This window comes from Stegostoma tigrinum, chromosome 3, assembly GCF_030684315.1.
Source record: "Stegostoma tigrinum isolate sSteTig4 chromosome 3, sSteTig4.hap1, whole genome shotgun sequence".
Taxonomy (NCBI): domain Eukaryota; kingdom Metazoa; phylum Chordata; class Chondrichthyes; order Orectolobiformes; family Stegostomatidae; genus Stegostoma; species Stegostoma tigrinum.
This window is the reverse complement of record NC_081356.1, coordinates 36633637-36658881: the sequence shown is the minus strand read 5'-3', so window position 1 is coordinate 36658881 and position 25245 is coordinate 36633637. Positions and strand designations below refer to the sequence as shown.

At 40.8% G+C, this 25245-nt stretch overlaps 1 long non-coding RNA gene across 1 annotated transcript in view; it reads right to left on the bottom strand.

Annotated features, from left to right (window-relative positions):
- Positions 1-494: 494 nt before the first annotated feature.
- Positions 495-25245, bottom strand: part of LOC125451232 (uncharacterized) — a 65010-nt gene continuing 40259 nt past the window's right edge. Inside the window, exons 2-3 of the long non-coding RNA XR_007247251.2 lie at positions 818-978; positions 495-699 (exon numbers count right to left, since the gene is read on the bottom strand). This is a non-coding gene — a long non-coding RNA (uncharacterized LOC125451232). The remainder of the gene's footprint in view (positions 700-817; positions 979-25245) is intronic.

Genomic DNA, 25245 nt, shown 5'->3' with positions numbered 1-25245 from the left:
ATGGGAGCTGCTGATAAATGGTTGGAGGCAGCCAGACAGTGGTGGTAGCAATACTCCTACAGCTGCTGGACAAAAAAGGCCAAAGGGCTGCACAGTGACTCACAGCGCCAGGGACCCAGGATCAAACGCAGCCTCAGGCAACTGTCTGTGTGGAATTTGCACATTCTCCCTTTGTCATGTAGGTTTCCTCCCACAATCCAAAGATGCGCAGGCTAGGTGGATTGGCCATGCTAAATTACTCACAGTGCCTATGTAGGTTAGGTGGATTAGCCATGGAAAATGCAGGTTTAAGGAGTTGGGGGCAGCGGGGGAGAGGGGGGGGGAGGAGGGTGAATCTAGGATGTTCTCTGGATAGTCAGTGTGGGTTTTTGGGCCAAATGGCCTGTTTCCACACTATAGGTATTTTCGGATAATATGCCACATATCTGTCGGCTCATCCTGTTCCCCCTCACACGTGTCGTACAAGTCCTTGCCTGTCAACACCACTATGTCCTCTCCTGCCTGAGGTTGAACAGGTGCTTGGTCTCCGATAGTTCTTTGAGCGCCAGCAGACTGGGATATTTCTTCCTCAGCCAGATGCAGGGTTGACACAGTGAAGCTCTCGCCAAATTGTGCTCCCAAACTTTCCAAACTTGACATTCCCACTGAAGTGTTGGAATCTGTTTCACCACCACCATGGTGGTAGATATTCCACAGGTACTTGCAAGACACAAGGCAGAGGAGGCATTATTGTTAATGATTAGAAGTGGTGTGCAATGAAAGACATTGATAGGGCGGTTACTGTTAGAATTGCAACAGAATGAAGAGTGATACTTACTCATTAGACGGAACATGAATGTCTCAGCATTCGCACGGGAGCAGATCTGGTTTTCCCCTGCGAGGGCAAGGATTCTCTCATCTTAAGGGCTAAGGAGTCTGATGTCAGGCACATCCGCCACCCATCCAGGCCCTTTCTGCCCTACTGGGGGCTGTCCTCTCCTGTAAAGAAAGAAAGGGAGGTGTTGGGTGAGCTGGGTGACATGGCTGTCACTGCTGGTATAAGTGAGGTATAGATGATGGGCTGTTCAGAATGAGTGAGTAGGCAGCACAAAGGCTGTGGGGGAGGAAGGTGGTCAGAGATGTGGGATGTTGTGGGTGGGGTGAGGGCTTAGTACCACTGTTCGCCTTTTACATCTGCCTCGCAGAGCAAGCGGGGCTAAGGTTTAACAACTCAAATGAAAGATGGCACCTCCTACAGTGCAGCATCCTGTCAGGAATGTATTGTACTGTCAGCACAGAATTTGTGTTCAAAAGTGAGACGTTAACCTATAATCTGCAAAAGAATGAGAGGTCCTTACTGAGCCATGGGTCTCTGTCTTTTCACATATCTGATTTTTGTCATCAATAAAACACAGCAGTTAGTTCGTCAATGCTGTAAATATGCTCTATTTAATTTGGACTTCACGCAGTGTTTAGTCGAGCAATGTTTTGAATTACATATACCATCTGCTGGATCTTGCAAACTAATTAAAGAAATCCCAATTCAAGGTCATAACCTCCAACAAGAGACAGCTACAGGCCTCTCCACAAAAAATATGCATTTGTCGGAATGAAATGAACCATTTATGTCGCATATTTTACCACCAGAGAACCTTTCAGACTGCTTCACAGCCGATGAAATACTCTCAAGAAAACAACATTTTCAGCTAGTTTATTTTGGAGAAGAAAAGCTCTACAACCATGTTGCAGATCAAAGAGAAGGAGAGTTCAGCTGATGGATGGTTAAAAAAAATCACAGAGCTTTGAATTCCCATCTACGGATAGCCTCAGGTTGTCCAAATCGATTAATAGCTAGGAAGTGGAAGTAACCTAGTTAGAAAGTTGCTTTTAATCTGAAGGCTCTCCAACAATGAGAATGATTGAGTGCTTGAGTATAGCTGTTGGTTAGATCCTTGCTATTAAATATAAACTGAATAGACCGGATAATCTCCCATTATCTTAGCATTGTGAGTAAATTCATCAAAGGGCTAATTTTTGATTTTAGAAGTAGCTGAGCCTACATCAGCAAAACATGTAGGCTCAATTACATTCAATGTTTTATTAATGTAAAGCTAATGTCTTAGTATAGGAGAAGGCCATTTGGTCCTTTTTAATTAGTATCATTTTCTTTCCCTTCCCATTTGGCTCTGGATCTTTTATTTCTTTAAAAATTTATCCAACTCCCTTTTGAGAATTGTCAACTATAGATCAACCATTTATTTGGACTATGAATTCCACATCAACAAATCACTGTTCAAAAAGCACACAAAATTCCCCCTGTTTTGCCTTTGGGTCTTTCATGAACTTTTACCTTGAATCCTAAAGTGAATCAAATTTCAATTTTAAAATTATAGAATAACATAGGGGAGAAATCATTCAGAATAAAAATAAATCAAAGAAGTGTATATGCCTAGTGTAATAGTAACTTTTTCAGGCAGTAGAACATCTCGTGGCTTAAACTGAATGCCAACCCCAACTAAAAACGCATGCAGGAATCACAATTCATAAGTATTGTGGTCCCATTGATTGCAAAGCAGGCAATAGTCCAAAATTTACTTTGCATTCGTTTAAATGATGCATGTGAATAGTCAAAGCTAACTAAGTAACAGAAAGGGCTCAAGATGGTAACTTATTAACAATACTTAAAGCTAATCTGTGTCTCCTAAAGTGCAGATCCATTGTGGATAGAGCAGCCAGGCAGGGAAAGAGCCTAATCTGGGAAGCAGTGAAGAATGGTGCCAATGTGGAAGACAGCACTCTCCAAACTTGACATTTAACTGAAGGGACTGTAAAAGGAGATGATGCAGAGAAAAAATGTCTTGAGCTCAAAAGGAATTCGTAGGTTCCTGAAAATAACATTGGAAGCTGACAGCTATATTTGCAATGCAAGGAGTCCAGTCCCAAGCAGTGCACATACATGGTCAAGGCCAGTGAATGCAACCTCAAATGTCATTTTCAACTGCATCAAATACTACTCAAATCAGAAAGGCTCCATCTCTCCTTTATCAACAATCTCTCATCAATTAGACCTTATATCTCAACCTCACTCAACTAATACATAGCAAGCCTACCAATTCGTAGACAGAGTCAACTTCCAATCAGGGCAACCACATCAGCCAAACATATTGCACACATTAATGATTTATTTTTTTCAAAGGAGATGTGGTGCAAAAATGAAGACAGCAAAGGCTAATCAACATGTACGAAGGGAGGTCACTATGGAGGAAACAATGCTGGCCATTATTGAGATGTCCATTACTGGGTCTGTGCCCAGTGGAAGGAGAATACCATTGAAGATTCTGGATTATTCTTTCCTGAAGAACTTTCAACATATTATTTTTGAAATAGGGGAACAAACCTGCTTGTTGAACTGCAGATGTGGTCTCACCAGGAAGAATCAAAAGTTTAAAATTACTTCCTTATATCCATTTGTACTATGTGTTGTTATGCATCCTAACATTTTCATTGTTTTAAGTCTGTGAACATTGCGTCAATGGATGTTTTAGTGAACCAGCGTTCCCAACACCCAAGATCTCCTTACCGATTTGATACCTCATGCTATGTAGCCATTTAACATATACTACACCATCACCTTCCCTTTGTCAAATCTTATCACCATGCATTTCCCTGTATTAAATTGCACCTGCTATTTCTCTACCCACTGCTTAAGCTTGTCAAGATCATTTTGGATCCGTGCACATTGAAATTCATCGGTAGCTACTGTTCCCAATTTAGTATCAACAGCAAGTGCGGACAGCTTGGACACAATTCCTTTCCTTAAATCATTCATAAATAGTATAAATAAAGTGTTTCCAAAGCAGAATCTTGTGGGACTTTAATGCTAACCAACTGTCAATCAGTTACTTGTCCAGAAACTAGTGCTCATTGCTGTTTACCAAACAATAATTTTCCAATCAAAATTGAATACATTCCTATGTAGCTAATGTGCTTGGGCTATATATAGGAACCCATTATGTGGTACAGTGGTAAATATTTTCCTGAAAGCATGGCAGATGAAATCAACACTCTCTAGCCTTTGTATCAGGCCTGTCCTTTCCTCAAATAATTCAAATAAAATTAACATATTAAATAAAGCTTGAAGTCAGTCACCCTAAAACCACACTGTCTGTCTCAGATCACCAAGGTGTTCATCTTTAGGTTCCATCTTGATACTTACAAACACTTTCTCAACAGTCTAACAATGTAATGCTCCGTTCTTCTCACCTTTGCTGAAGATCGGAATCACATTTTCAATTGTGCAGTCCTTTGAGATTAGGTCCATGTCTTATAAATTCTGACAAATACTTGCAAGGTAATTCACAATTGTTGAAAGTGACTACCAAACACTGAAAACTAAAGACTGGGGCAATGTATCTTACTTAATATCTTTCCCATTACATTTCTTTTTGTAACTTTTAATTTGTAAGCAGTGTTTATCTTCATACCCTAGCCCACAATCTATTTCTCTCATCATAACTTTGTTGAATCATGTTGAAATGTAATAGTTACATCACAGAATCATGGTATTATATAGCACAAAGTAGATAACTCAGTCCATCATGCTTGTACTGTCTCTTTGGTGGAACTGCACATTGAACTCTACTCTTGCCACTCATTCTCCATAGCCATTCAATTGTTTTCCCTTCAAATGTTCATCTAATTATTGTTTGAAATGTACATTTCAGTCAGCTTTCGTCATCCTTTCAGGCAGCACATTGAATAAGGTTAGGATTCTGAAAGGTTTAATGTTGGACAATACAAGATGCCCCAGATAATTTGATAATGGTATCACATTGCCTTGTTTGGGGACATGGGGAGAGAAGTTTGGGTACCCAAAGGGGCCAAATGTGTCATCTCTGCCTTGCATGAGTATTAGTAAAAAAATCTAGCCAGTGAAAGCAACTTGTGGAAAATTATGATCAGACAATAAATCATGTCTAAAGACATGATTTTCTTCCACTATCATCAAAATAGGCCCTTAGGCCATGTCACAGAAAGAAAAACAGTGGTACCATCCATCTAACCACAAACACAGTAACAATGCTTCTGCAAAACAAAGCTGGCTCTTTTTTCCATCTTTTACTTTACCTATTTTTCTAATCGGCCTGCTGAGACATGTTATTACACACTTTTGGAGCAGGTGGGACATGAACCCAGGCCTCCAGGTCCATGGGTGGGAATACTACCCCTGCATGACTAGTGGATGGCCCTTGGGGGCTAATTTTCTAATCAACCTGTTATTACACACTTCTAAAGCACATTGGGACTTGAATACAGGCCTTCCAGTCCAGGGAGAGAGACACTACCACTGTGCCACAAGAGGTCCTAAGTTTAATTCTTTTGTCAACCATCTTAAATCAGTATCAGTTGGTTACTGATATGTAAAAAATTTGAATACTCTGTCACACTTGCTCCTCAGTCCAAGGAGAAAAATGTTAGTTTCTCCAATCTCTCCACATCACTGAAGTCCCACAATCTTAGGGCCATTCCAGTAATTTTTGTCTACACACCACCATCACTACATCTCTCCTCAAGGTCTTGACATTCTTCCCAAAATGTGGTCGCCAGAATTGTATCCAATGCTTCAACCAATGCCTAAATAGTACAGTTTTAAGAAAGCTTTAGTTTATGTCTGTTTTTGTGCTCAATACCACTATTAACAGTTTTCTCAACTTGTTGTAACCCTTCAGCAATTTATGCATATAAAATTTCAGCTCTCTTTTCTCCTATCCTTCCAACTTCATAACATTTATTTTGTATTGCTTCACCTCATTCCTCCTGCTAAAATATGCCACAACACCCTTTCCTGTAATTAAATTGGCCTGCCACTTTTGATCTAATATGATTTTAAATCTTGGAGTTGTTTCTTTATGAATGGCCACCACTGTCACCATAGTCTGTTGATCTGCAACTATCATGATGCAATATTACGTTAGCTCAAATAACACAAAAATGAGAAATGAGTAGTGTAACACTGAGGAAATTAACGATCTTTTATGACAGATCCTGATATCTATTATATACACACATTTTACAATCACAGGCACTTGCACATTTTGACACAAGCTAAGCAATGGATGTAATCTGGAGCACATTTTCCTCAGTACCTCATGCTGCAAGAGGACAGAACTCAGTAAGATGGAGACTAGAACCTTTATACCATCACAACACAACCTATGACATAGAAGTGATATTAACAACATGTCCCTTTAAGGTATGTTGGATTGAAGTAGTGAGTCATTACATGACTTGTCTGCCCATTTGTTGCCTCTTTTTTCAATTAATTCATGGAATGCGGGACTCATTTCCAGCAATTAATGCCCATCCATAATTTGAGAAGGTGATTCCCAAACTTGGATGAGGGCGTAGAAGGATGGGTTAGTAAATTTGCAGACGACACTAAGGTCGGTAGAGTTGTGGATAGTGACGAAGGATGCTGTAGGTTGCAGAGAGACATAGATAAGCTGCAGAGCTGGGCTGAGAGTGGCAAATGGAGTTTAATGCAGACAGGTGTGAGGTGATGCACTTTGGTAGGAGTAACCAGAAGGCAAAGTACAGGGCTAATGGTAAGATTCTTGGTAGTGTAGATGAGCAGAGGGATCTCGGTGTCCATGTACACAGATCCTTGAAAGTTGCCACCCAGGTTGACAGGGCTGTTAAGAAAGCATACAGTGTTTTAGTTTTTATTGATAGAGGGATCGAGTTCTGGAACCAAGAGGTTATGGTGAAGCTGTACAAAACTCTGGTGCGGCCGCACTTGGAGTATTGTGTACAGTTCTGGTCACTGCATTATAAGAAGGATGTGGAAGCTTTGGAAAGGGTGCAGAGGAGATTTACTAGGATGTTGCCTGGTATGGAGGGAAGGTCTTACGAGGAAAGGCTGAGGGACTTGAGGCTGCTTTCATTAGAGAGAAGAAGGTTGAGAGGTGACTTAATTGAAACATATAAAATAATCAGAGGGTTAGATAGGGTGGATAGGGAGAGCCTTTTTCCTAGGATGGTGACGGTGAGCACGAGGGGGCATTGCTTTAAATTGAGGGACGAAAGATATAGGACAGATGTCAGAGGTAGTTTCTTTAGTCAGAGAGTAGTAAGGGAATGGAACGCTTTGCCTGTAACGGTAGTAGATTTGCCAACTTTAGGTACATTTAAGTCGTCATTGGACAAGATTATGGACATACATGGAATAGTGTAGGTTAGATGGGCTTGAGATCGGTACGACAGGTCAGCACAACATCGAGGGCCGAAGGGCCTGTATTGTGCAGTAATGTTCTATGTCCTTGCTGCAGGCCATTTGATGCAGGGTTACCCTGAGGTCTGATCGTTGGCTCTATTTTGCCTGTGTCTTCTTCAAACGTTGAAAAAATGCCCAGTATTCCCAAATTGTGGTTATTAATAATACAGCAACCTCCATCGCTTGTCCAGTGTCATTTTTCAGTTGGGAAATGCCCCTGCAAATTCTCAATTTAGTCCTGACATACTTGAAGAATTTTATGCACTGTTTTATATTTTTATTACTTTTTTTCATCATGACCAAGCCTTCTTGATTTCTGATTTTCCTCAGACTATGGCTACAGATTTCCCGATCCTGCTGTTTTCCTGACTACTTAAAGGCTTTGTATGCCTGTCCTATGTTATTTATTCCTTTCTTGATTTTGCCATGTGCCAAACTGCTCTGAATTTATTAAAAAAATCCAATCCATAACCTAGTTTAAGAGTAAATTAGTGTCGTATCTTTCAAACAATCCCTGTGAAGTCATTCCACTTTGTCTTCACACTTCATCTTTTGCCAAAACACAACATATTCAAAGTAGCAAATCTGAGGAAAAAAAATCACAGCAACTATCATCTCTGAAAGATCTATAGTTCAAAACATTTGATGAACAAGCACTCTGAAATCATGGTGAATATATGCATTCTTGGTCTATCATTCTCTGTATCAAATTTTGAAAATATGAACAAATTTGAGGTATAAGGACAACAATCCAAAAGGTGTTGGGCTCTTTGTTCAGGGTTGTGTGACTAAGTTGATCAGTGAGCTGTGCCACTAGAAGTCTAGGGGAGACCATCCATCGAACGTCAATTGAGAAGGAGCTGTCCAGCTTGTAGATGCTGCAGGGTATAGCTTGGAGAATTCAATTATAGAAACAGCATACAGAGATGTAAAAAGAATTACAATAGTGAATTAAGCACCTCAACATAAAAGAATATTTCAGAATACCGCAAGGGAAGGTTAAGAAACTGATAAGGAAGGGGAGTTGTGGAGGATGGGATGAATGAGATCAATGGAGTAGAAATTATGCATGTGATAGTAAAATTGTAATTCATGAGTGTTGGTGAGGTTTGTGTTAAATGCCAGAGTTAGAGAGAGTGTGGGGTGGCAGAGAGAAAATGGTGACTCTTAGCCTTGAGAAATGTAAAAGACTCTTGACCATTTTTTTCTGCACTGCCATCTATTTTGTCTGACCATGGAGATATAACTGTTCCAGGTTGCTATCTGTGTCCAACCTGGCTGTGTTCAGTGCTTTGGGAACCCCAGTGATTCACTGGGATGAGAATGGCCTTTTTCTTGACCACTGCAGCCACAAGGAACATCATATCCATGTCTGGAAAGGGAGAGATATCTTCCCTTTCTGGTTCATTTTCAGTTTCCTAAGAGAAAAGTGCATGAGGTAGTTCCTGCCTTCCTTCCCTAATTCCACCTTCCTTGTATTATGGAAGATCCTAGTGGTGATGGAGTTTTCACCTTTCATGTTGTAAGATCGCCTGGGAAATATACTAAAAAGGCTAGTTTCATATGTAATGAGGTGAGTAGTGGAATATAGGGTGAGAAAAGTTACTGTGAGCCATACCATTACACCCACTGTGAAATTCCCAGAAAATAACATTCAGGCTAAAAATGGGAATATCTAGCCCAAAATATTTTTCTCACTCAGATACTGACCGAATTAACAAGATTTTACAACTCAGGCATTTGCCCCAATAAGTTGATGCCGGTGTTGGTATTTCAAATGAATCTCCTCATCTCACCTTTCAACATAAGACAAGTTGCGAGAATCTCAGAGAACCATAGGATTGTGCTAACATTAGAGGGAGATGACTGGTGGTGGTTTAACCTGATGGTCACCATGCCTCAGGTAAAGGAAGAGGTTGAGAAGAAGTGTCCTTCATGATGACATTAGCCAATATGGAAACTGAACCCACACGATTGGTGATACTCCATCCAGCCAACCTTCCAACACAACATTCATTTATTTTTCATTAACCTACTTACACACCCTGTAAATGCCTTGAGTCTATGGGCCTCAACTGTTCCCTGTAGTAACAGGTTCTATTTAACTGATCAGTGCAAGTGAAATCAACCAATCAAGTACTGGCTTTTGTGACTGTTTGCTTGGATAACGACCTGAATCCCAGTATTATCAATGAGAGAGGCTAGGGATTCTGTTCTTGATGGTCATGTGCAGAATGGAAAGACTAAGCATTGGTGAAAGGTGAAGTTTAGAAGTTTTAAGAGTTAAATTTAATCAAAATTAAGGTCAGCTTACCTGCAATTTAGCACTTTATTTAAAGCCAATGTTTTTTTAAGCCCAAAGACTCTTCAAAGCTTGGGGGCAGGAGGTAGGGGTAAGACTAATCAAGGCAGAAAAAAATTGCCAGAGAAACTCTGCAGGGCTAGCAGGATCTGTGGAGAAACAGAGTTAATATTTCAAGACCAATGGCATTTCTTCAGAATTGTTTTTTTTTCAGATTGCCAGCATCCACTGTTCTTTGCTTTGACCTGGGGCTAATCAAACCAGACATTATTAGCCAAATAAATGTGATTTTTTAAAAAAAAACTGCTAGCTAGGAAAATAAAATTGTACCAGAGATAATGGGAACCTCAGATGCTGGAGAATCCAAGATAACAAAGTGTGGGGCTGGATGAACACAGCAGGCCAAGCAGCATCTCAGGAGCACAAAAGCTGACGTTTTGGGCCTAGACCCTTCATCAGAGAGGGGGATGGGGAGAGGGTTCTGGAATAAATAGGGAGAGAGGGGGAGGCGGATCAAAGATGGATAGAAGAGAAGACCCATCTCCCCCCTCCCCCTATTTATTTCAGAACTTTCTCCCCCTCCCCCTTTTCTGATGAAGGGTCTAGGCCCGAAATGTCAGCTTTTCTGCTCCTGAGATGCTGCTGGGCCTGCTGTGTTCATCCAGCTTCACACTTTGATAGCTAGAAGAATAATCTGAATCCCAGTAATATTAATAAAATGGGTTTAATGATTTGTCACAGAGTGCCCCAGTACAAAGCAGAACTATTGCAAATATGGTACAGAAAGGAGAAATGACTCCTCTTGCTCTTTCCTTGCATCTTGTCCTCTCTCTCTACCTCCACACCACTCTCTCTCTGCCCACCCTCTCTCTCTCTCCCCAAGCTCCTCCTCTCTTGCTCTGCCTCCTTCTGTCTCTTCCCTCAATCCCTTCTCTCTCTCTTCCTCTGCTACCCCTTTTACCCCAACCCCTTCTCTCTTAACCATTACTCTCCTTGTCTTTTCCCACCTCCTTACTCTCTCATCCAACCCTCCCCCCACCTTACGTATCCTCCTTTGCTGTCTCCCCATCTTCTCCTCTCTCCCCTTCTGTCTTTTCCTCCCCCTTCTTCCATCCTTCACTCCTTTTTTTCCCTCCCCTCCCCTGCCAACTCCCTCCCATCCTCTTTCCTTCCACAACCCTACCCCGTTTGCTTTCTATCATATGGAGAACAGGTAGATGTTTCTGAAACCACAGACATGATAGCAGCATTTCGTGCTGCTTCACTAGTGCTAGGGTACAGAATGTCACTGAGTGCCTGTTCTGAAGGTGAAAAGGAGAACAGCCAGAGGTCATGATCCACATCTGTACCAATGACATGGGTGGAATGAGGAATGAGATCCTGCAAGCTGTATCTAGAAAGCTAGAAGGGCCCTTGTGACGCAGTAGTAGTGTCCCTACCTCTTGACCAGGAAGCCTAAGCTCAAGTTCCACCCCGTCTCAAAAGGTTGATCAGAAAATAACTGTAGGAACCTGGGAAATAAATTAATAAATCAGACCTCAATATAGTAATCTCTTGATTACTCTCAGTGCCATGAGCTGATGAGATTAGGAATGAATGGCTAGAGGGATGGTACAGAAAGGAGGAAAGAAATAGTATGCAGTTCTAGAAGAAGTAGCAAGCTGGAAGGCTTGTTGTCGTTTAGAATTCAGCAAATGAAAAATCTAGAGGTTGATTTTTCTTTCTTTTATTCATTCATGGGGTGAGGGCGTCGCTGGCCAGGCAGCATTTATTGCCCAACCCCATTTGCACAGCGGGCAGTTAAGGGTCATCCACATTGCTGCATGTCTGGATTCACATGTAGGCCAGACCAGGCACGGGTGGCAGTTTCTTCCCTAAAGGACATTCGTGAACCAGATGGGTTTTTCTGACAATCAGCAATAGATTTAAGATGATTATTAGATTCTTAATTCCAGAAATTTATTGAATTCAAATTTCACCACTTGTCATGGCAGGATTTGATCATCGATCCCCAGAATATTATCTGAGTCTCTGGATTAACAACCTAGTGAGAATATCACCAAGCCATCACCTTCCCGTTTAAGAATGGAAAAATAGATGTGAGTTTGTTCGCTGAGCTGGAAGGTTCGTTTTCAGACGTTTTGTCACCATTCTAGGTAACATCATCAGTGAGCCTCCTTCGAAGCGCTGGTGTTATGTCCCACTTTCTATTTATCTGGTTAGGTTTCCTTGGGTTGGTGATGTCATTTCCTGTGTTGGTGATGTCATTTTCTGTTCTTTTTCTCAGTGGGTGGTAGATTGGCTCCAAATCAATGTGTTTGTTGATGGAGTTCCAGTTGGAATGCCATGCTTCTAGGAATTCTCGTGCGTGTCTCCGTTTTGCTTGCCCTAGGATGGATGTGTTGTCCCAATCAAAGTGGTGTCCTTCCTCATCTGTATGTAAGGATACGAGTGATAGTGGGTCATGTCGTTTTGTGGCCAGTTGATGTTCATGTATCTTGGTGGCTAGTTTTCTGCTAGTTTGTCCAATGTAGTGTTTGTAGTCCAATGTAGTGGACAAACTGGCAGAAAACTAGCCACCAGGATACATGAACATCAACTAGCCACAAAACGACATGACCCACTATCACTCGTATCCTTACATACAGATGAGGAAGGACACCACTTTGATTGGGACAACACATCCATCCTAGGACAAACCAAACAGAGACACGCACGAGAATTCCTAGAAGCATGGCATTCCAACCGGAACTCCATCAACAAACACATTGATTTGGAGCCAATCTACCACCCCCGTGAAAAAGAACAGGAAATGACATCATCAACACAGGAAATGACATCACCAACCCAAGGAAACCTAACCAGATAAATAGAAAGCGGGACATAACACTAGCGCTTCGTCGGAGGCTCACTGATGATGTTACCTGGAATGGTGACGAAACGTCTGAAAACGAATCTTCCAGCACAGCGAACAAACTCACATCCAGAACCTCAACCTGAGCTACAAATCTTCTCAAAACTCGCTAGGGAAAAATAGAGTTTGAGATTAAAGTTGCAGTAATATGAAAGCAGACAGTAAAAGCTTCTAAAAGTATGTAACAATAAAAGACAAGTATACATGTCATGCAGTCTGGAACAAGGTAATTTAAAATGAAAAGCAAGGAAATAGCACAGCATTGAAACAATCACTTTTCATCTTCAGTGAAGACAGAAATAACTGTCTATGCATGCTAGGAAATAAGTTTTTGCAAGGAAGAATTGAAGGTTATTTGTTCTTTTAAAAACAAATGTAATTATGACATTGAAAGTTGATCAATTTTCATGACCCATTCTTTGACATCTCAGGTCTACTAAGGGAGAAGGCCGAGGAAATAAAGGATACATTGGTCGTCAACTTGTAATCTTCTGTAGACTATTGAACAATCCAAGCAGACTGGAAGGTGATAAATACAATTTTTTTTAAACAAGTGGAAGATTACAGACCAGTTAGCCTAACATCAGTCAGGCAAGCTAGCTATTATAAAGAATGTGATAACAGGATAGTTAGTGTAATTCCATTGACAATTTCAAAGTCAGCATGGATTTAAGAGTATTTATGATCAGAGGTATAGATAGAGTGGTCGGCCAGAGACTTTTTCCGAGGGTGGAGGTAGTTATTACAAGGGTGCATAGTTTTAAAGTGAGAGGAGGTAGATATATGGGAGATGTCAGACTCTAATCAGTTTTGTACTCAGGGAGTTGTAAGGGTGTGAAATGCATTGCCGGAGAGGGTAGTAGAGTTGGCCTCATTGGGGCATTTAAGCAGCTATTAGATAGACATATGGATGCTAGTATAAGGTAGGAGTGGAGGTTAGATAGTCCTTGGGATTAGGGTAAAAGTATGGCACAACATTGTGTGCTGTACTGTTCTCTGTTCTATGTTCTACATTCTGAACTTACTGGAGGTTGTTGTTTTTGGAGGATATAACTAGTGTAATAGAAGAGGGGCAACCAGTGGATGTGATGTATTTCTTTTTCAGAATGCTTTGGATAAAGTTCCATATGAGTGTGCTCAATTAAAGTATATGGGATTTGTGGCAGTATACTTACAATGATGGAGAACTGGTTAGCAGACTGGTTAGGAATAAATGGGTCTTTTTCTGAATATAAGGTAGTGACAAGTAGGGTGCTGCATGGGTCAGTGCTTGAGCTACAGCTATTCACAATAATAGCCACAATTTGGATGAGACAACCAAATATATTACTGTACTTCCAAGTTTGTTGATGACACAAAACAGGTGGGGTTGTAAGTGGTAAGGAAGATGTAAAGAGCTTCAAGGCAATTAAAGAAGAGAGTAGAAAACTAGAGAGGCAAAGTATTTTTAAAATGGTGTTACACTGGGAAATGTTGATATACAAAAGCACCTGGATGTTCTTGAACACCAGTCACTGAAAGCAAACATGCAGAGGCAGCAAGCAGTTAGAATACTGAACTGTATTTTGACCTTCATTACAAGAGGAACTTATTACATGTGCAACGAAACACAGAAGAAGGAGCGGGAGGATGTCATTTGGCCTTTCGAGCCTACTCTACCATTCATAATAGTCATGGCTAATCATCCAAATGAATAGCCTAGTCTTGCTTCCTCCCATAATCTTTCATCTCCAAGTGCTAGGTCGAGCTGCCTCTTGAGTACATTTGATGTTTCGGCATTAACTAATTCCTGTGGTAATGAATTCCACAGGCTCACCACTCTTTGGGTGAAGAAATGTTTCCTCATCTCCGTTCTAAATGGTCTACTCGAATCCTCAGACTGTGACCTCTGGTTCTGGACACACCCACTATCAGGAACATTCTCCCTGCACATATATACAGACCCCTTGTGAAACCATAACTGTGGCATGTGCAGTTTTGGTCTCCAGCCCAAGAAACACTACAGCTGCCATAAAGGAAGGGCAATATATGTTCACCAGACTGGGTTTCTATGACAACATATTCATCACATGAGGGGAGCTTGAGCCTGTATTTATTAAAGTTTAGAAGAATGAATGTGGATTTCATAGGAACATAACATTCTGAGAGGGATAGAAAGTCTGGATCCAAAGATAATGCCTGCTGTTGTTGGAAGGGCCTGAACAAGAAATGTGTTCTCTCAGAGGTTAGTAAATCTGTGGAATTCTCTACAGAACAGAAGCCTGTGGAGATGATGCCACCAAATAGATTTCTAGAGGGTGACGATATCAAGGAATATTCCTTTGAGATATAACATCAGCCATGATGATGTTGAATGATGATACAAGATTAATGGGCTGAATTTCATATCCTATTTTGTATTTCTTCTCCCCACTCAAAGAGGTTTCTGCTGAATTCACTACTAGCTTTATTCATGATTCTCCTGACTCCCAAGTTTTGGACACTTTCAACAGGAGGAGTCTGTTTTTTTGTCTACCCAATCAAACCCCTTATAAAGTTAAAGATCTCTGTTCAATCAGCTGTCAGTATTTGTTTTCGAAGTAATAAAAATTCAGCCTGTTTGACCCTAACTTCCAGATAGAACTGTTACATTTCCACCATTTTCTTGCCTTTAATTCTGTTTTCCAGAATCTACACAGATCATCAATATATCACTGCTTAGTTAATCAGGGATGTGACACTTCCGTTCCCCTCCCTTCTTTTGCTAAGCTGAGTGCTGTCATCCATTGGTTTACTCTAGATGATATCAACCATCATGACTGCATAGGTACTATTATCTCATACAGAAGGTGGAGGCACAAATCCATGCTTTAATTCAGTCAATTCTGATATAGAAGAAAATGTAACTCAAATTCTCTCTCTTTCGAAGGGGCATTGTTCCAAATTTCTTTCACAGATCCAAGCAACATGCATTTGCATCACCCTGGACATAGTTAAAATCTCAAACAGCATTGATTTCAAACAAAATTTAATAAAGCTTGATCAGGACATTATTTTTAAGGATAATCTTAAAGGATAGAAAGTTGGAGAGGTTCAGAGCATGGGGGTAGAGGTAACTGGAAGTATAGCTGCCTGCAGTGGGGTTAAAATTGGGTTGTGGAGGAGCATAGACCTCAATGAGTTGTTAGGATGGTTGAGATTACAGAGTTAGTGCGGACTGAAGCCATAAAAGGATTTCAAAATAAAGATGAGAATTTTAAATTTAATGTTTTCCAGCCAGATAGCTGATGTGGGTCAGTCAGTGAGCAGAGGGTACTCTGTGAAAGCAACATGAAAATCATTCCAAGACCAGATTCAGCAGCAAGTTACAAATCTTAATCATGACCCAGAAAGGTGACAGTATTGTAATTGGTTTGGCAATATTTATGCATACTTTATTTCTGACTGCTTGGAATAGAGGCAACAGCCAAAGTTAACAATGCCAATCCTATGCTAGGTGGAGAAAAACACAAAGGGAGGATTGAGCCGAAAACAAAAAAGTTGAAAATAAAGCAAGGGAAGAAAATAATACATGGTTCCTTTGTGGTAAGAGAGCTGAACAAACCCTTTCCAGTAATGAATTGATGAGGAGTACAGAATTTAACTGCACCATGCTGAGTGCAATGCTTATGATTTAACTGCATCAGGAAGATGCCTGCCTGTTAAAAACCTATTAACTACACGGTTGTAATTGCTGATCTGTTTTCTAGTCACATTTCCCTCCCAGACCTTCCTGAAACTTCACTCATAGCCTGGGTACTTGCTTTTCTGGAGTCAGATATCTTGGTTCTGTTAATAATCTCCTCATCATTACAATATAGAATGTAAGGCTATAATTATCACAGGAACCCAGACATTCACCTATATTAGTAGGTGTCAGTTGAGGCTTAGTGGTAAATACTCATGTTTCTGAGTCAGAGGTTGTGGGTTCTAGTTAACCCAGGGGTGATTGACCACAAAACATAAGCTGACATCCCTGTGATATGCTGAGGAAGTGTTGGGTGAAATGTTAAATTGAAACCCTGTATATTCTTTCAGGCACTATTTACAGAAGAGCTAGGGTCCTTCTTGGCGGCCTTGCTGGTATTCATCTAAACTAATGTCACTGAGGCAAAAAGGATCACCAGGCTCAAAACTTCACTCTACTTTCATTTCCCAGATGCTGCCAGAACTATTAAGATTTTCCTCAATTTTTGTTTTTGTTTCAGATTTGCAGTGTCCACAGTACTTTGTTTTATTTATCACTAAGACAGATTATGTAATGCTTACCTACAAGATTGACCACACTTAAAATAATTGAAGTGTTTTGAAACATTGTGAATGTTACTGTATAAATTTGTCATGGACTAGACCAGGCCCCTTCAATATATATGAAGAAGGTAGCATGGATGCTAATCTTTTCTTATTTTAAAGGTAAGTGCAAGGTGCTGTGTTCCAGATGCAATTTGGTTAGTCAAACTAGTTGATGCGAAGCATAACACCATTTATTCAAACGCTATAGTTAAAATACAACAAAAACAAAGAAAGAGGAACTTTGAATAACAACTCTATTGTAAAACTCAACAGAATAATAGATTATTTTACTCCTAAATAGTAACTGTTCCAATGAAGTAACATCCTACAACCATACCTTTAGCAAAAGGCAAATTGAGAGCACAGATTGTCTCATATGCAGCTCCCACAGCAGACAAAGAACCCCCTTCCACGCACCCGCCTCACCTCCAGCCTTTGGCTAGAACTGAGAGGGACAAAACAGGTTTTACTTCAAAACCCCAACAGTAATTGCTGAAAGCTAAAAACTTAAAATCCCTGGTTCTTGGTTGGAAGTTTGATCACACCCATTCAGGATACTTCTATTGTTCCAATTTAAAACACCCAAGGCTTCACAAGTTATTTATCTTCTCATAGGCCTCTCGACGTCTCCCACAATCTCCCTCTAAAAGAGAAAACACACAACTTAAAGTCATAGCATCGTAATAAATTTCAATTCTTTCATTATTTTACCCATTATATAATTGACAATTAGCTGTGACATGTCGATAAGTAAATGAATTGTAATGCAACTTCTTCAGCCTCATTCTTTTGATGTAACAACTTTCACTCTATGAAATGGTATGTTATCAAACCACTGAATAACATGTTTAATGAACTTTCCCTTCTGCTTTTCAGCTAGTTGCCACTTCACATCTGGCACTCTAAATCCTCCCACAAGTGAGTTTAATTCCATGCTGATTTGTTTTTAAATTATTAAATAAGCTTCTATCAAGACTGCTGGAGGGACAGCAAATAAATGTATATTTATAATGTGGAGTAAGAAAGAAAATTGATTCTTCAATTATTTCCCCACGCCGGTTGTCAATGCTACTAATTCTCTGGCAGCTATAATTCTGTTCATTTTGATAATTTTTCTTAACTGCACTGTTAATTGTATAAATTGAGGCAGTCTGCACAAAAATGAGCCAATCATCTGGCAATTACTTGGCAGATTTAACGTGATACACATTGACACATTGTAGGTACAGGATTCATAAATTTGCAAAGTCTTGTTTTGTGACTAAATCTAAAACCGCATAAAGATTGCCTTCAGGTCCTCTCTTTCAATAATTGACTATAGAACATTTAACACACTGGATAGAAAAGATTTACATCAAATATATTCTATTAATTCAGCCATTCAATTTAATCATGGATATTCTGTGTTTCAATTATAGCAGTTCCTCTATTATCTCTAGCCTGGATTGCCCTAAATTGAAACAATCTATGAATCTCAGTTTTATCCCCAACACCTCAAACATATATTATGCCAGTGGAATAGTTGTGGATCAACAAATATGCAGTGATGGCCATTGGAAAATGACATTTTTTAAAACAAAACAAGTATCATCACTTTTTTGGCTGATAAAAATATGATGCACTTGAAATCCAAACTGAATACCTGTTCTACAACTTAGAAGTAACTGGGCATGTATACCCAGGTTAATTTGATGATGAACACAAAAACATGAAAAGATTAATGGAAAGAAACAATCCATTATTTTCAAAGGGAGATAAAGAGAAAATAATGAATTACAGACCAGAGCATCCAAAGTTAGTAGGGGAGAAGATGCTAGCGTCCATTATCAAGTATTTTATAACAGAGCACTTAGAAAACATTAGCAGAATCAAACACAGTCAGCATAGATTGACAAAATGAAAATCATGTTTGATCAATCTACTGGAATTCCTTGAGGATGTAACTAATGGAGTTGATCAGGAAGAGCCAGTGGATGTGGTTTATTTGGATTTCTAGAAGACTTGACTAAAATCATGCATAAGACACTAATGTATAAAATTAAAGCATATAGGATTGGAGCTAATGTACTGAGATGGATAGAAAATTAGTGTTCAGACAGGAAACAAGGAGTAAGATAAATGATTTTTTTTTCCTGAATGGTAGGCAGTGACTAATGGGGTACCATAGCGCTTATTATGAGGATGTCAGCTATTCATGATATATCTTAATGATTTGATGAGAAAAACTAAATGTAATATCTCAAAGTTTGCAGATGACACAAAGCTGTTTGGAACAGAGGTACAAGAAGAATGCATAGATATTACAGCATGATTTAGACAGGCTGTGCAAGTGGGCAAATCCGAGGTAGATGCAGTACCATCTGGATAAATGTGAGGTTATCTACTTTGGTAGCAAAACTGGAAGGCAGATTATTCTTTGAATGGTTGTAAATTGCGAAATAAGGGACTGTTCAATGAGATGTGGGTAACCTCATACACCAGTGGTTGAAAATAAGCACGTAGGTGTAGCAGGTAGTCAAAAGTACAAACTGTATTTGGCTGCCATAGCAAAAGAACTTGAGTAGAGGAACAAGGATGTCTTGCTATAATTATACAGGGCTTTAGTGAGGCTATTCCTGGAATACTGTGTGTGGTTTTGGTCTCCTTATCTGAGGAAAAATGTTCTTGCTATACAGGGAGTGGAGCAAAGGTTTGTCAAACAGAATTCTGGAATAGCAGGACTGACACATGAAGAGATATTGAGTCAGTTAAGATTGTATTCACTGGAGTTTAGAAGAATGGGGTGGGGGGGGGCTGGAGGATGTCATAGAAACCTATAAAATTCTGATAGGACTGAATAGGTTATGTGCAGGAAGGATATTCCTGATGGTGGGGGGGGGTCCAGAATCAGGAGTCATTCTTTGAGGTAAACTTTGAAGACTGAACTGAGGTGAAATGCTTTCACCTAGATACTGGTGAGCCTATGGAATTCATTAGTACACAAAGTGGTTGAGGCCAGAACACCGTAAGTTTCAAGTTACAGCTCTTGTGCCTGATGGGATTACGGGAGACTGGGCCAAGGCAGGATTAAGGTATTGAGCTCAGCGATCAGGCATGAACACATTGAATGGGGGGGCAGACTCAACGGGTTGAATGGCCTACTCCTGCTTCTATCTTCTACATTTCCAACCTTCTCTAAAACAGCACTTATAACTGAATTTTCTGTAATAGAACAAAACAGACATATTGTAATACAATGGGGTATTGATTTAAGTAGGCTTGGTATGGGCACCATTTTCCAATACTAACTGCTTGCCATGAATTATAGTGGGAAACTTATCATTGTTACCTTGGCCTTGCTTAGTTCCTTATTTTATGCCGAATGGCTCCATACTTCTGATACATTTGTATTAATCAGCAGTAAATCAGTTAGCTCAGTTGACTGGCCAGGTGGTTGGTAACAGAGAATGCTACCAACAGTCTATGTTCTATTCCTTCCCTGGCTGATGTTACCCTGAAGGGCTCACCTTGGTGATCCTCAGATTAAAACACCAATCATTTGTCTCTGATGAGGGAGTGGGACAATAGTGGCTTGACCTTACAGTTTAGTTCAGCTGTGCTTGCTACCTGCTCTGATTTTGTTGCCCAGGCCAGGTGCCAACTCTCTGATGCCTCCTCCTACCATCCTGTCGATCATGACCCCACCCCTGATCACCAAACCATCGCCTCTCAGGCCATCCATAACCTCATCACCTCAGGTGACCTCCCACCCATGGCCTCCAACCTCATGGTTCCCCAAACCCACACCGCCCGTTTCCATCTCTGATAACTCTCTCCTTCCTGGACTTCTGTTTCCATCTCTGGTGACCACCTCAAAACTAATATCTATTTTAAGCCCACCAACTCCCATGGCTCCCAGCAACTCCCATGGCTACCTTAGCTACACCTCCTCTCACCCACCCTCCTGCAAGAATGCAATACCCCATTCCCAATTCCTCCACTTCCACTGAGTCTGCTCCCAAGATGGGGTGCTCCACTCCCGAACATCCCAGATGCTCTCTTATTCCAAGGACCGCAACGTTCCCCCTTCAGTGGTTGAAAATGCTCTCGACCGCATCTCTTGCATTTCCCGCACCTCTGCTCTCTCATCCTCTCCCCGCAACAAGAACAAAGACAGAATCCCCCTTGTCCTCATGTATCATTCAACTAACCTTCGGATTCAATGTATCATTCTCTGCCACTTCTGCCACTTGCAATCTGACCCCAAAATCAAAGACAAATTTCCCTCCCCACCTCTGTCTGCCTTTCATAGGGACCGTCCTCTGCCTCGTCCTCTCCACACTCCCAAATAGCCCCACCATCCCCGGCACCTTTCTCTGCAACCGTAGGAGGTATTACACCTGTCCATACACTTTCCCCCTCACCTCCATCCAAGGAACCAAAAAGCCTTCCACACCAGACAGATGTTCACCTGCACATCCGCTAATGTGGTTTACTCCTCCGTTGTTCCCGGTGTGGCCTCCTCTACATCAGTGAGACCAAGTGGAGGTTCTGAGACCGCTTTGTAGGGCACCTGAGGTCTGTTCATGACAAGACCGACCAGTTGCGAACCACTTCAACTCCCCCCTCCAACTCCATCGATGACATGCCAATCCTGGACCCCCTCCAGTGTCACAATGACACCATCCACAAACTGGAGGAGCAGCTCATCATATTCTGCCTTGGGAGTCTACAACTCAATGGTGCCAATGTGAATTTTACAAGTTTCAAAATCTCTCCAGCCCCAGCCTTATCCCATGATCAACCCTCCATCTGATACCTGCCTCCTTGATCTGACACGACCTGTCCATCTTGTCTCCCAACTATTTACTCCTCCCATCTCACTGACCATTCCCCACCACTACCAAGCTGCAGTCACCTATCCCCATCCCACCTACTTTCATCAGCCCCATGCCTCCTCTCTCTATTTACTTCTGAGCTCCCTTCCCCCTCCCCCATTTCTGAAGAAGTGCCCTGGCCCAAAACATCAGCTTTCCTGTTCCTCTGATGCTGCCTGGCCTGCTGTGTTTCTCCAGCTCCACACTGTTGTTTGTCTGAATCCAGCATCAACAGTTCTTACTATCACTAAAGATGTATAAACAGTTTAAACACTCAAAAGGAGACCTGGAAAGACACATGGCAGCATCACATCTGGGCATTAATGTAATTTCCAGAGAAATACTTCAATCATGCAATTGATGAGAATGACAAAGATCCTGATTATATGGTTACTATTTAAAACCAAGATACGTTAATCCATGTAGACAAAAACTTTAAATATCTTTACTGATAAATCTTGAACTTTTTCTTGAAGATAGAAAGAATAAATGAGCAATGAGAAGAATATCTGGATATGAAAATGGAACATTTTTATTAATAAACATTTAATGAAGGATTCTTTTAGGTACAGCATCACATGGAAATAGGATAAATCTCTGCAGAAGCGTATCACCCACATTTGCAAAGTGAAGATCCAAAATTACTAGAGTGACATAGTGGTTAGCCCTGTTGCCTAACATCACCAGGGATCTGGGTTTGATTTCTGCCTTGGATAACTCTCTGTGGACTTGCATGCTTACTCTATGGCCTCGTAGGTTTTGTCTGGGTGCTCTGGTTTGCTTCCACTGTCCAACGGTTTACAGGTTAGGTGGATTGGTCATGCTACATTTCCCCACAGAGCATCCAGGATTGTGCAGATGAGGTGGATTAGCTACGGTAGGTGAAGGGGCAGGGTTGGACTGCTCTTCAGAGAGATAGTGCAAGCTTGATGGGCCAAATGGCCTCTATCTGCACTGTAGGGATTCTATGAAAATAATACATAAACAAGAAGAATTCATCAAAATTTCAGACTATCAGAAACCCTCAGATAGAACTGAATAAAAACCAAAAGAACTGCCGATGCTGTAAATCAGGAACAAAACAGAACTTGCTGGTAAAGCTCAGTAGGTGTGGCAGCACGTGTGCAGAAAAAAAACAGAGTTAGCGTTTTAGCCCGGTGACCCTTCGTCAGATTAGGCCAGTTCTGAGGAAGGGTCAGTGGACCCGAAATATTAACTCTGATTTTTTCTTCACAGATGCTGCCAGACCTACTGAGCTTTCCAGCAACTTCTGTTTCTGTTTTTTGTCTCAGATAATACTTCTCACCGTAAGAAGTTATATTACTCATTCAGGGCTTTAAGGTAACACTTTGCTTTAAATGTTGGTAGATATTCTACTCTTATATATTCCTCGATGTTCTTAGATATTCTTGAATAATATCAAAATGAATTCTATTGGATCTGGTGTTACATGTTTTAATAGTTGCAAGCATAGTTTATCTACTCAAATGTATTGCTTGTTAATTTAGTTAATACACTAATTTTACAATTTCAAGTTTTTCTGTTACAACCAAATGAGCCCTAATACGTTATATAATTCCTTAAGTGGAGAAAACATACTTTCTGGAGGAGAAAAATCCTGGACCCTTAAAATATCTGCTTCTTTTATACAAAGCTAAAGCTTATTAAAGCTAAGCAGGCTTTTTTTAAGATAGGGCAGTGACATTCTCAGGCAGCTGCTTTTCCTCGAGAGGGTCAGAAAAATATTACAAACTCAAAACTTAAAGCATTTGTGAAATCGACCAGCATGGATGTTGAACTGCATTTCCCACCAGGCCATTGGATGATGGATGGGACAGGGCTGACCTTATGTGCTGAGCATCACTTGACTTCAGGAAATACTCAAATTCTCTGCTTGCAAATGACATCTCATTATCTGTGACCAATACTTCTCAGAGTCCATGTATCATAAATGACTCTTAGAGCTTTTCAATTGGCATCATTGAGTTTTCCAAATGAACTCTCTGCATGCCAACCACTTTCAATGAGCAGCTACAATGACCAGGAACATTGAGCCCATGAAAGGACCGGCATAGTCAACGTGTAACCGGGTCCACAGTTTGCCTAGCCATTCCTACAAACGTAAGGCCACCGCCAGCGGCAAATTTTATCCTTGTTGGCCTTCAGCTAGTAAGCACCTTTGCATGGTTATGCCATTAATTCCATATTTCAAATGGTCTCTCAGCATCTCATTCAGAGTTAGCCCAAAATCACATGACTCTGCCAGTCATCTTAACCTCATCAAAAATCCCGATACGGTCTCATCCACTTCTCCAACAGCCAAATAAAAAACATAGCATCTTAGAATTAGAGGAGTTTTGGGATCATATTTTTCTTAAACAAATTAATCAATTCTTGGAAGGATTTAGTGTCTGGTGTCTCTTGGAAAGTTAAGACCCTTATAACCGAAAATGCTGTGGGTCCACATGCAGTCAGAAAGATTACTCATTGCTTTTCATTTGCCAAATGTCATTTGTCCAGAAAAAATACTGCATTCTTTCCACATACTGAGCCCAGTCTCCAACTGCAGGATTGAATGAGTCAAGTGGCCCAAATAAAGGCTAGATAAATGCTTACCCCAACTGGCTGTTGCAAGACAGCATTGTTCAGGCATGTACTGCTTTCTCCCGTCACCATTGAAACAACTGTACAGAGGCAGGTATCCTGTCACCATGTCATCATCATTTACATGTGCACAGTCCGTTGGGTATGGTCAGCGAGTTCAGAGATTCTGAATCCCCTGTTTATTTTCGTCCGCCAGCGTTCCCTGATTAACCCACATTAACAATCCCAATTAAAGATCTCACAGTAAATGCGAGCCACCTGGTTCTAATCATGACACCTTGGCTAACTGTGTCAGGGTCCTCTGACTGAAGACAGTCTTAACATAGAGTCATAGAGTAGTACAGTGCTGAAACAGACCCTTTGGTCCAACCTGTCCATGTCAAACTAAACTAGACCCATTTATCTACATTTGGCTCATAGCCCTCTAAACCGTGCCTATCCATGTACCTGTCTGAATGCCTTTGATATGTTCTAACTGCACCTGTATCTACCACTCCCTCTAGCAGTTGATTCCACATATGAACCACCCTCTGTTTGAAAAGGTTGCTCCTCATATCCCTTTTAAATCTTTCTCCTCTCACCTTAAAATTATGCTATTTAATTTTGAATTCCTCTATCCTGGGGGGGAAAAAACCCTTTGTTATTCACCTTATCTATGCCCCTCGTGATTTCATAAAAAAACTATAAAGTCACCCCTCAGCATCCAATGCTCCAGGGAAAACAGTCCCAGCCTATCCAGTTTCTCGTTATAAATCAAACCCTTCAGTCCCAGTAACATCCTTGTAAATCGTTTCTGCACCCTCTTGAATTTAATAATATCCTTCCCCAAGCAGCAAGACCAGAACTGTATGCAGTACTCCAAAACTGGCCGAACCAATGTCCACTCAGATGCAGCAGTTTAATTGAAGCACATGCAGTGGTTTGTTGTATAAGCTCCTGGTGCATGGTGCCAACATGGTGCAGTTCAGTGAGCTTTTCATCCCTGGACTGATCATTACATGACAAG